At 37.6% G+C, this 13,575-nt stretch overlaps 1 protein-coding gene across 18 annotated transcripts in view; it reads right to left on the bottom strand.

Moving 5' to 3' along the window:
* Positions 1-13,575, bottom strand: part of LRRC4C (leucine rich repeat containing 4C) — a 1,360,095-nt gene that overhangs the window by 1,086,089 nt on the left and 260,431 nt on the right. The window contains exon 3 of one of the 18 annotated variants that reach the window (XM_064365013.1): positions 4,138-4,199. The exons of 16 other annotated variants lie outside the window; for them this stretch is intronic. The gene's annotated coding sequence lies outside the window, so the exon portion shown is untranslated. Of the gene's footprint in view, positions 1-2,205; positions 2,223-4,137; positions 4,200-13,575 lie in introns of those variants that run through there. One more of the 18 variants, XM_064365018.1, reaches the window with a different exon arrangement.

The raw sequence follows: 13,575 nt of genomic DNA, 5'->3' as shown, positions 1-13,575 counted from the left end.
GGCTGAACTGGTGTCTCATAGTATTAAGTTACAATTTTCCCCATTATACCACAGAGACATGGCCCAGATACAGATCTCTGTCTTGTTAGCTAATTGTTATCATTATCCTAAGACACCTTCTGCTGTCAAAAAAATCCCTGCTGCAAAATATCAAAAATGTCATACAAAATGACACAATAATGAACTTCCTGCTTGATACACTAAGAAATGATTTTTTAAAAAATGTTAGACCTTAGTACACATCCTCCTGAGTTGCAAATTCTAACTAGACATGTGTTCTCGCAGACCCAGTTACTAGTTCTCATCTTTGGGAGAAGAAAAAGCAAACTTTCAAGAATCTTGGTCATTAATAAACTAGAAAACATTAATAGCCAAAGAATGAACCGTTTTCTTATTCAGTGAGTGAAACAGTGTCCCCTTTGCATTCAAAATGTTTTCCTCTGTGGGGAAATCAAGGGAAGTCAAGACAGTATGTCTTCTTATTGCCCATTACTGTGACCCTTTAATTTTCTATCTTACTTTCTCCTCCACAGCCACATACATAGAACCTTACCAAAATGGATATTAGATTTTTTCAGAGATTCTTTTTATAAACATTGAATCTGGAGAAAAGAGAATCTGATGCATACTGAAACAGTGATCAGTGGAAAAAAATAGATTTTCCAGAGGCAGGAAAAAGGCATACAACACTATATCCTCAATGTTCTTGTTTCCCTGAGCCACCACTGGTCTCATTAAAGACACCTCAGATAATAAATTTCCCTACACTCAAGAACTAACTGCTGTTATATAGGATCCCCAAGCTCTGCTGGGTTCCTTTAGAAAAGTATTGTTGTTATTACCTTAATAAGTTAGAAAGAGAGACATCTACCTTATCAATTAAATGTGGAGGATCAATTCCTGGCCTTAATGGATACCCTCCGAGTATTACAGCAAATTAGTAGTTGAACAAAAGACTCAACTCTTAATACCCACAGCAGCTCAGTTTGAGCCTTGACTCACAAATGAGCTACAGCAATCTCATCTTCTATCTAGTCCTCTAAGATCATATTCCACTAATGAGGCAAATATATAATACTAACCAATCACCATCAATTTGCTACTTTGCTAATGTTTAAAAGCAAGTCTGATTCTATGTGATTTTTATCTAGTCTACAGACTAGCTCATTTAGCATATGCTAATGAATTTCTTTTAAAGAGGAAGAAAGAGTCTTTATTTAAATTTGATTTCCCTTTGAGCTATTACCTGAAAAACTATTCCAGCAGCCATTAAAATTTGTCAAAGGAGTTTACAGTGATGATTTCAGTATAAGTGCATTCCAAATCACAGACCCAATTGCTTAACACTTATTTTTGATGTATTCTTTGTTTATGTATTCTGGGATATTATAACCATCTAATGGTCATGTTGGAAACCTTTTTTCAAAACAATTATACTCATAGACCAGGGAGATGAAAATATCATCTGATAGAGAAAAAGGGACCTATTGATACCATTTATACCCTCCAGCTGACTCACAATTATCACAATTATTTTTAAAAACAACTACTAAACCAATTTCCAGTTGTGCTCACTCATGCAATTGTACATTCCCGTGAAAATATCTGAAACCATAAGATTTTACAGGGGAAATTATATGAGTGATGTTGAAAGTTGAATATCTCTGAAATTTCATGCCACATAAAAACTACCAATTAATCTCTAATGTATACCAGGGATTGAAGAGAGAAATTATCAGGTCCTCAAGTTGAAAAACCTAGGTTCCAGGTCTGACTCTGTCAGTACATAGTTGTGCAATCTTGTATAAGCAATCTTGTGCAATCTTGTATAAACTTAATGTTTCTGAACTACCATTTTCTTATTGTTATGTTATTAATAATCCATTCATGAATTAAAAAGACTATGAAAATGAAAGTGTCTGCTAGCATCTCTAAAAGTCCAAAATCATTTTATATTTTTAATTGTAGAAGTAGGAGAAGTTAACTGAGTCATTTTTAACACCTCAAAAAACTTCTTGTTATGTACAATGCTGATAGAATTGTTGGACTATCTAATAATTTCAAAATATACTTAACAATTCTGACTTCCATGATGTATTTACATATTATTATTATATTAGTGTATTAGCCTATTTTCACACTGCTGATAAATACATATCCAAGACCGGGAAATTTACAAAAAATCAAAAAGTTTCATGTACTTACAGTTCCACATGGCTGGGGAGGACTAATAATTATGGGGGAAGGCAAGGAGGAGCAAGTTACATCTCACATGGATGGTTACAGGAAGGGAGAGAGAGCTTGTACAGGGAAACTCCCATTTTTTAAAACCATCAGATGTCATGAGACTTACTCACTGTCACAAGAGCAGCATGGAAAAGTCTTGCCCCCATGATTTAATTACCTCCCACTGGGTCCCTCCCATTACACATGGGAACTGTGGGAGTTACAATTCAGGATGAGATTTGGCTAGGGACACAGCCAAACCACATCTTTCGGCCCCTGGCCTCTCCCAAATTTCATATCCTCACATTTCAAAACCTTCCCAACAGTCCCCCAAAATCTTAACTCATTTCAGCATTAACTCAAAAGTCCACAGTCTAAAGTCTCATCCAAAACAAGACAAGTCCCTTCCACCTATGAGCCTGTAAAATCAAAAAAGCAAGTTAGTTACTTCCTACATATGATGGGGCTATAGACATTGGGTAAATACAGCCACTCCAAATGGGAGAAATTGGCCAAAACAAAGGGGCTACAGTCCCCTGCAAAGTCTGAAATCCAGTGGGGCAGTCAGATCTCAAAGCTCCAAAATGATCTCCTTTGACTCCATGTCTCACATCCAGGTCACACTAAAACAAGAGGTAGGTTCCTAGGGTCCTGGGAAGCTCCAACCCTGTGTCTTTACAGGGTACAGCCTTGCTTTCATGAGCTGGTGTTGAGTGTCTGCAGCTTTTCTAGGTACATGGTACAAGCTGCCAGTAGATCTACCATTCTGGGGTCTGGAGGACAATGGCCTTCTTCTCATATCTCCTCTTGGTGGTACCCCAGTAGGAACTCTGTTGGGGGCTCTGACCTCAAATTTCCCTTCCACATTGCCCTAGCAGAGGTTCTCCATGAAAGCCCAATCCTTGCAGCAAACGTTTGCATGGTTACATCTAGGTGTTTTCATACATCCTCTGAAATCTAGGCAGAGGTTCCCAAACCTCAATTCTTGACCTCTGTGCACCTGCAGGCTCAACACCATGTGGAAGCTGCCAAGGCTTGGAGCTTCCACCCTTTGAAGCAACAGTCAAGCTATACTTTTGCCCATTTTAGCCATGGCTGGGGCAGCTGGGACCAAGTCCCTAGGCTGAAAACAACACAGGGACCCTGCAGCCACCCCACAAAATCATTTTTTCCTCCTAGACCTTTGGGCCTGTGATGGGAGGGGCTGCTGTTAAGACCTCTGACATGCCCTGGAGACTTTTTCCCCATTGTCTTGGGGATTATCAATAAACTCCTCATTACTTTCCCAAATTTCTGCAGCTAGCTTAGATTTCTCTTCAGAAAATGGGATTTTCTTTCCTATCACATTGTCAGGGTGTACATTTTTAAAACTTTTATGCTCTGCTTCCCTTATAAAACTGAATGCCTTTAACAGCACCCAAGTCACCTCTTGAATACTTTGCTGCTTAGAAATTTCCTCTGCCAAATATCCTAAATCATCACGCTTAAGGTTAAAGTTACACAAATCTCTAGGGCAGGGGATAAATGACACCAGTGTCTTTGCTAAAATATAACAAGAGTCACCTTTGCTCCAGTTCTCAAGTTCCTCATCTCCATCTGAGACCACCTCAGTCTGAATCTTATTGGTCACTATCAGCACTTTTGTCAAAGCCATTCAACAAAGTCTCTTGAAAGTTTCCAATTTTCCACATTTTCCTGTCTTCTTCAGAGCCCTCCAATCTGTTCCAACCTCTCCCTGTTACCCAATTCTAATTTTCCTTCCACATTTTTGGGTATCTTTTCAATAACACCCCACTCTACTGGTACCAATTTTTGTATTAGTCCACTTTCATGATGCTAATAAATGCATAAATGAGATCTGGCAATTTAAAAAACAAACAAACAAACAAAAACCAGGATTAATGAACTTACAGTTCCACATGGCTGGGGAGGCCTCACAATCATGGTGGAAGGCAAGAAGGAGCAAGTCACATCTTACGTTGATGGTGGCAGGCAGAGAAGAGAGAAAGACAGTTTGTGCAGGGAAACTCCTATTTTCAAAAACCATCAGATCTTAGACTTATTCACTATCACAAGAACAACATGGGATAGACCTTCCCCCATGATTCAGTTAGCTCCCACTGGGTCCCTCCCATGACATATGGGAATTTTCAGATTTACAATTCAAATTGTGATTTGGGTGGAAACACAGCCAAACCATATCAATTATATACATATATCAGAAAATTTAATATTACATTTGGAAAAAATAAATAGTAGGGATTATCAAAGATTATTCTAAGAATTACATTTGGGTTGGTGATAATCTATTCCCAAAAGGGAGAAAATATAAATTATCAATTACTCAAATGATTAAGGTCAAAGGAGAGTAGATCAGGGTAGAGAAAAGAAATCCACCCAAAACAAAAAGTACAAACTATATAAAGGACTTTGGATAAGACAAAGTACACATCTCCAAAGAAAGGAGAGAAAGAATGGATGATTTCCTAAGTGTTTGTAATGTGCAGAAGCCAGTTAGGAAAACAAAACAGAAAATCTGCATGTAATTGCATAAATAACCACATCCAGTATCAGATCTGACAAAAATATTTAATTTCATATTTCAGTGCAGTCAACTGAGAGTGATTTTCCTGGAGGACAGTATTTAGCGGACAAAAGGTTGGGAAGGGAAGGCAGGAAGGCCACTGTAAAGGTTCAGAGCTGTCTATCATTGAGAGAGACCTACTTACAAAACTTGTATTTGCTATCTTCATATCCTTATTTTTATAATTTCACAAAATAAATGAATATATTGCACTCAGGTATGTTCACAGAGGTAATAACTTTTTATATGTTTTTAAACTATAGAAAAGAGTCACAAATTAAAAGACCAATATATTTGAATGCGCAAAAAAATTATATTATAGCAATGTAAAAATCAAAGTTTTAAAAAAGAAAAAAATAATGTAAATCGAATTAAAATGTATTAACACCCATATAAAAATTATTCATTCATATATATATATATATATAATAAATAAGACTCCAGTAGGTGTATTAGGAAAAGTATAAAACAGATAATCCATACAAAGAGGTAAATACAGTAAATAAACATAAGAAAAAATGTTCAGTCTTGCTAATTATAAAAGACATAAATAATATGAATCTGACTAAGGCAAAGAATGCAAAAGGAACACTAAAAGAATTCTTTTGGTGTTGTGTCTGATTAAGCCAAAACAGGAGAAAGACAGAAAAACAGGCACGGCTTTTAATTCAGTAAAATCAACAAATGCACAAAAAACTAAGTGTAGCATCAGCACAGTAATGAAAAGGAAAATGTAAACTATATATGCCCCAACAGAGAAGTGGTTAAGTATTTTGAAGGCAGCAACCAATAAAATCTTATAGAGACACTAAATACAGCTGCTGTAGAAAATATAACAGGGAAAAAAATTTATAACCATGTTTTAAGTTAAAAATTAGAACATAACATTATCCAAAAGTTAATATAAATATATTGAGAAAACTTGAAAGTGAAAGGAATTTAGAAAAATTAAACTTAGCGTTGGCTAGTGGGTTAGGCACCAGGTTTATTTGTACTTTTTAACTTTAAAATTCCTTAGATATTGATATGTTGTGATTTCAATTGATAAAGAAGTATATTAACAACTTTTTGCACATCTCTCCTGAAGACTGGGTTGGAGGTGGGGAGGTCAGAGTTAATTTGAAATATAGTACTTAGTAATCTTTATTACCAAATAAACGTTCACCTACTATTTATGTAGTTAAATCAAGAAGAACTATTAATAGAACAAGAACATAATTTCAACCAAAATCTAAATTATTCACTGAGTGACGGGGATGGGTTCTTTCAAGTCATTTTGATACGGTTTAGGTGGTCACACGTACCTTGTTTCCTACGGATTTTCTATGGCTTTAGCTTACTCTTTCTCAATCTCTTGTAAAATTCACAAAATTAGTATTTTTCATTCTAGAATGTATATACATCTGATAAATCAGAAAGATAATTCTGGAAGAACCCTGATTTTTTAATTACATACACCTACGCCCAAACCCAGATCTAAAATGTGCAAGTGGAGTGACCGTGGACATGTTAATTAAGCTCCCTAATTATAACCTTTTTCATCTATGAAATTGTGGGAACAGCAGTAATATGGGAGTGGGGCAGGGAAGTGCTGGGAAGGCCATGGTCCCTGGATTGGGCTCCACCCCGAGGCCTGTGCCCAGGGACCAAGGTGAGGACAGGCACTTCTGTTTTAACGCCCAAATGTTGCATTTCCCAAGATCACTCCGGCCCACCAGACCCCTATTCTGTGCCTATAAATACACCAAGACTCTAGCAGGCATGCACACAAGTGGCTGGACATTGAGAGGAACACACTGGTGGAAGAGGACACAAGCAACTGGAAGTCAAGAATTCACTGGCGTAAGAGCACACATGCAGAGCTGGCAGGCCATCAACCAGTAGAGCAACATGGAGTTTGGCCACAGGTGGTTAGAGGAACGCTAGCCACTGCGTGGCCCGACTCCAGGGGAAAACCACCTTCCCACTCCATCCCCCTTCTGGTCTCCCCATCCACCTTGCTGAGAGCTATCACTCAGTTAAAAAAAACTTTCACTCATTCTCCAAGCCCACATGCTATCCGATTCTTCCAGTACACCAAGGCAAGAACCATGGGATACAGAAAGCTCTCTCTCTTTAGACAGAGTGCAGGGGTCTAATAGAGCTGATTAGCACAAGCCACCTACAGATGGCAAAACTAAAAGAGCACCCTGTAACACATGCCCACTAGGGCTTCAAGAGCTGTAAGCATTCACCCCTAGATGCTGCCTTGGGGCCAGAGCCCCACAACCTGCCCATCTGCATGCTGCCCCTAGAGTTTTGAGCACTGGGGCAGCAAAGAAATGAGTCACGTGCCCCTTGTACATCCTGTGATAGGGATAAGGGAACTTTTCCATTTCAGCAGTACCTACCTCTTGGTGTTGCTATAAATGAGATAATATCTGAACAGTTTAGATACATAATAAGTAGCGGCAAATGTTAATTTCTTTCTATTTTCCATTCTCATCTTATGAACAGAATAGGAGTGAACTCAAAGTGACTGTCAATCAGTCTTAGCATCATCACCTATCCCGTTTCCACAAACTTCCTGTTTAACTTTGGGCTGAAGATACCCTCCTTCCCCTCCTCCCACCCAACACACAAACAGACTTCTTGATACTTCACCAGGAGACATGCTGTGCTGTTGAACAGAAACATCACTGCCCAAGTGGGAAAAGCAAGAAATCCCACATTTACAGTTAACTTGCAGTTAAGCAAAACGGTCTTATTTTTTAGTAGCTTTTCTATGTTTCCTCTAGGTTAGCAACTAAAAAAGTAATTACTCTTCAATGATACATGTTGAGATGATTTTCCAAAAAGGCAGCACAGCATAACAAGGAAGACTGAATAGTGAGGTAGCTAGAATGGAGCCTTAGGAGTTAGTCTACCTGAAAGCCAATCCCAGCTTACTCTCTTGCTGGCTATATGATTTCAAGGAAAAGTAACAGATCTACATACAATTTTTCTTATCCTTTAGGAACAATAATAGCAATCATTCATAGGCTGGACTGTGAAGATCAGGTGAGTTGATGATACTTATAACACTGAACACTGTCTATTCATATGGTACTGCTAGATCAACATTAGTTATTTTTATCTCTTCTAAATAATCAGGGAGGCTAGAAATAGAGAGGAAAAAGGAGCAAAAAAATATATATAATGTAATGAATAAGTCTCTGGTGAAATAAGTGGTTTCTAAAATTTATTAGCTGTTTGGTTTTGGGCAGATTATCTCTAAGCTTAGCTCTCTTACATATAGAACCATATATCCTTGTTGTTATGTTTTCATGAGAACTGTAAAGAAAATTACTTTTTAGCACAAAACAGAAACTGCCCCTCCAAAAAAGTCCAATTTATGTTGGCAACTTCTTAAAGTAATAAATGATTCTTATTAAATCAAATTATTACCTGTGATCAAGCCAAACAGAACCGCGGAAATCAATAACAAGAATATTTCTTGTTCACGTGTGGTCAAAAGATTGACTCACCTGTTTTCTCACTCATCTATTCAACCAAGATTTATAGGGTGCCTCTATGTACAACACACAGCTGGGCTATCAGAATACCACAGTGAATGAGACAAACGAGTCTCTGACTTCACAAAGTCTGCATTTTACTGAGAGATAAAAACAATGAACAAACGTGAAAATAATTATTAAGCATGGTCAGTGCTATGAAGGGGCTGTGATGGGTTAGTCTGAGACTGCTTTTCTGAGGAAGTGTCAGTTAAAACAAGTCAAAAAAAAAAAAAAAAAAAAAGACAAAATATTTCCTGGCTGAGGGAATAAGAAGAATAAAGGCTTTGAAGTGGGAAAGACCTTGTGGATTATGTGACCTAAGAGAAGGGCAATGTGAATGGAAAACAGAGAAGCTGTGTTTGGAGAGGTGCCTAAGAACCAGATTATTTAGTGTCTGTGTTTGGAGAGCTGGGTAGGGACCAGATTATTTAGTGTCTGCTACAGTGATAAGGAGATTGGATTCCTGCAAAATGAAAATGTTTAAATGGGAGGATGATGTGATCTCATTCCCACTGAAAAATACTGAAGACTTGGCCTTAAGAAGAGGATTAGAACGAAGAAGACTAAAGGAAAGGACGTTTCTTCAGAGGCTATTTTAATTAAGATGACCACATGCACCAAGGTCATGGCAGAGGGATGAAGAGAAATAGACAGGCATAAGGTACAAGTATGAAATTAGAATTAGCATGAAATGAGAGGGGAAGAAAGAAGTAGGCGGTGTGAAGACAAAAGTGCATTGAGAAACTAGGAAATAAACTCCTGGGATAATGCTTTTTACTCAAGCAGTGATGGATTTCAATTCTGCCTAGCTAGCTCCCATCGCACTTGCCTGCTGTCACAAAGCAGCTTCTTGTCTCCACACTGACATGCCTTTTCTTGGGACGACCCTACAATTCAATGTGCTATCCACACTTACTGTGTCGCTCCATGACAATTTGCCTAGTGCTGTAGTTAACCAGTTTTCGTGTCCATTGTTCTATAATGAGATTGCAGACAACAGAAAAGCAGGGAAATTCCTAACAATCACACATGAACATGTGTTACATAATAACCATAAAAAACTGACATTTTTAACTTTCCGTAGGATACAAAGCTACTGATGCTTTTGCAAGGGCACTGGCTTTTTTTTTCTTTAGAAGTAGAGAGGTCTACTTATCCTGTTGCCCTGACCACTTGTCCTTCCACCTGAGCCTGAAGCCAGATGGAGGACAAGAGAGAGAAAGGGTCAAAGAGGTGAAATTTAAATATACTTGTGAAATGTAAACAGCTTCATCTGTTAATGGCCTTGGAAACCTTATAATTAAGGCAAACTGGCAAAACAAACAGACTTTGGCCTGTCTTTTTAGGGTGTAAACAAAAGGGAGAATCTAAGCATTTTCAGGAAGAACAGTGAATAGCAGGATTTTATTCATCTTCTTTATTGTAATAGCACAGTGCCAGGTGCTCAGCATAGGTTATAGGAATGAATGAAGCAAGGAATAAATGTTCCCCTTCACTGCATTTATCATGGTCAGAGAACTGTGCATATAGATTACCCAGTCTGCACCAATGCAGATGCATTGGCTAAACGACGGTAAAATGATGTATGCTTGGCTGCGTACATTTGTGTTCGTCTACACTTGCATACACAAAAATATATCAGCAAACCAGAGACTCGATGTTTAAAATCTGAAATGACGTGACACGAGTTTGGCCACAGTTTATTTTCAAACATGCTGCCTCTGCAGAATGTTGGGTAATGATGATGAAAGCCCTTTCAGAATAATTACAGTCAAATCATTTAGCGCCAAGCCACTTCTAAAGCTCACTGTCACTTGTTCAACTCCTTAGAAATTAACGTCTCTTGCCACAGTAAGGAAGGTACTCCTGCAGTAACTTACTGTTGTATATCCAAATAATGAGAATTTGAATGATGAAGTGTGATAGCATCAGCTGGCCTTGGCTTATCTGTATTCATAATTGATTACAGTAATCTATCTTAACCCTTCCCTGGCCTCTTTTCCCCCATATATTTTCTCTTTAATGGCAAAGCGTTTTTATTCTGCAATCTGTAGAAATGTGTCTTAATAGTGGTTTATTCTGTTCAAGAATATTGGTTTTCACTTGGTCCCATACAGTCCCATTGTTTTTATTTTGAATTAAGGTAGACATAGCTAAGATACAGTTTCTTAGAACTATGGTTTTCCTGGAATTTTTTATACTTTGCAAGCTGGTAAAAGATAATCTACATCAAGTTTCAGGAGTCTTTTGTGGACTCCTTACTCTATTTATGCCATGAAAAACTTTTCCTGATTTTTTACTGGCCTTAGACTTCACCAATTATAGAAACAAAATTTTTTTTTTTTCTGAATCAAAGTCAGTATTTTCCCTTCTACTACCAATTCAACTAAACCCATCTGTCTTTCAGCCTGTTGGTCATTTATGAATGGGAATGAAAAGAAAAAGTGGACACCATGTTTCTATCATTACTGCAAAAGCTTATAGTGACTCTGTTCAATTGTGAACAAAGCCTTAAAAAGAATTCACTGCAAAGATATTAAGTCATGCTAAGCAGAAGGTAGCCCCAGAGAAGATCTAACAGTATTTTCAAACTGTGATCTATAGTTAAACTTTAAAAGGCTGTTGCCTTACAACTGGGGTGCTTTAGAATGGGTAGTAGATAAAATGAATCCGAGCATCTGCTATCCAACTTCTACATCAAGCAGAGCAATTCCACTTTTGTCCATTTTACTTATTAATGCATAAGATACACTTGGAAAAGGGTTCTGCAGCTAAAAAACAGGAACCACTTGTCTGGGGCACAGATCCAATTTTGGAATTAGATTTAACAGTTCCAAGTGGCTATGGTACCTCCTCGCTTTCTGACTTTGGAAGTTGCACCTAATTGCAGTGTCAAAAGAAGACATTAATTCTGAATTGTATTCTCAAGTGTAACATGGTAGTTAAAGTTGCTTGCTATGTATACTTCATTCAGATCATTTTCAGTTACAATTCTCTTGGGCTCTAGATATCCACACGGGGCATCGCTCACTTCATTTAGGTTTCCACTTCAACGTCAACTTATTGGAAATGTCTTCTGTGGCCATTCATCTAAAATAGCACATACTTTATGACTCCTCTGCCATTTTCCTCAACTTGTTTACCTTCATAGCATCTGATTTGGTTTACACTAATTTTTCTTATTGCTTCATTGAGGTCTTCTCATGCTTGTATTGTAAGCCCCAGGAGAGCAGACTTACCTTTTTAACATTTTTATCAGAACTAGAATATTGCCTTGCATGCAGCATGAATTAAATGAATGTGTGTTTGTGTGTGTGCATTACTTTACAGAATTGAAAACAAAGCCAGTCAAGAAGATCATACACACACACACACACACACACACACACACATAGTGTATATATTTGTTGAAAGAATGAATCAGTATTATTCCCCCAAATCTGTATCACCTGGTTATTACCAAATAAATAAGAAAAACAAAAAGTGTTTTAAATGTCTTGAGAAGTCCTGGATTTTAGTCCTGTTGCTGTCATCAACTCACTGGATATTTGGTGAATCAGTATCTCTCTCTAGACCTCAGTTTGGACATACCCACATCAAGGAAATTGACGTGCTGAGATTACAGGTAACCCTTGAACAATATGGGTATGAACTTCACAGGTCTACTTATATGCAGAAAAATGCTTGGAGATTTTGAACAATTTGAAAAAAGTCCAAAAAAAACATGTGGCCTAAAAATCATTATGTCATGAATGCATAAGATACAAGTAGATACTAGTCTTTTCTTAATGCTTAATACATAAAATAGACACAAATCTATTATGAAAGTTTTAAACTTATCAAAAGTTGCACACCTACACACTTATAGACCATACATGGTGCCATATACAGCTAAGAGGAATGTAAACAAACATAAAGTTGCAGTATAAGATCACAATTGCACAAAATGGACTATGTAGTAGATAATGTACTAATGTAATAGTTTTGTAGCCACCTCCTATTGCTATCATGGTAAACTGATGTGTTATGAGTATTTTCTTAAAACACTGTGTGAGGTTAATCATTTCCACATGAGCAATTTGTCTCTCTAGTAAATTGTGTATTACATCAAAAAATGATCCCTTGAGGTTCTCTTGTATTTATCATGTTTAGTGCAATACCATTACACCATGACACCATACAAAGTACCTCTAGTGATTCCAAGAAGCAGAGTGAAGCAGTGACATTACAAGGAAAAGTTCAACTTCTTGATATGTATCATAGATTGACTGAGGTGTGGTCACCTACCATGTTAAGATAAATGAGTCTAATGTAAACACCATTGTAAAAAAAAGAAAAGAAAATTTGTGATGTCATCACTGTAGCTGCACATTTTGCACATTTTGAAAACCTTGCACATTTTGAAAAATACCTTTATATCTTATCTCGAAAATGCAGCTTTTATGTGAATATAGAATTGCTATGAGGAAGGCATACCTATAGAGTCTGAGTTGAGAAAAAATGACATCATTATAGGACAACTTAAATCCAAAGTAAGGTGAAGAATCTAAAGCTGGGAAATTTGTGCCGGCAAAGGAGGGTTTGATAATTTTAGAAAGAAGTTTGCTTTTAAAATGTCAGGATAATAACAGAAGCATCTTCTGCTGACCAAGAGGGAGCTCATGCATTCCCAGAGACTATTAAGAAAATCATAAAGGAGCCTGGGCACTGTGGCTCACACCTGTAATCTCAGCACTTTGGGAGGCTGAGCTAGGTGGATCACGAGGTCAGGAGATCAAGATCATCCTAGCCAACATGGTGAAACCCTGACTCTACTAAAAATACAAAAAATAGCTGGGTGTGGTGGTGTGCACCTGTAGTCCCAGCTTACTCAGGAGGCTGAGGCAGGAGAATCACTTGAACCCGGGAGGCAGAGGTTGCAAAAAGCCTAGATCACACCACTGCACTCCAGCCTGTGTGACTGAGCTAAACTCCATCCCCCCACCTCCAAAAAAAGATAAGAAAATCATGAAGGAGAAAGAATATCTGCCTGAACAGGATTTTAATGAAGACAAAAGTGACCTACTCTGGAAAAAAGTGTCACAAAGAACATTTGTTGGTAAGAAAGAGAAGGGATAGGCTAACACTATTGTTTTGTGTGAATACAGTCAGGTTCATGATGAGGACTGACCTTATCTATAAAGTTGCTAATCCCAAGACTTGAAGAGAGTATATATACACTAGCTGTCA

This window comes from Aotus nancymaae, unplaced genomic scaffold (assembly GCF_030222135.1).
Source record: "Aotus nancymaae isolate 86718 unplaced genomic scaffold, 86718_ANA_hifiasm-v0.15.2.pri h1tg000059l, whole genome shotgun sequence".
NCBI classification, from domain to species: domain Eukaryota; kingdom Metazoa; phylum Chordata; class Mammalia; order Primates; family Aotidae; genus Aotus; species Aotus nancymaae.
This window is presented reverse-complemented; position numbering and strand designations above follow the sequence as displayed.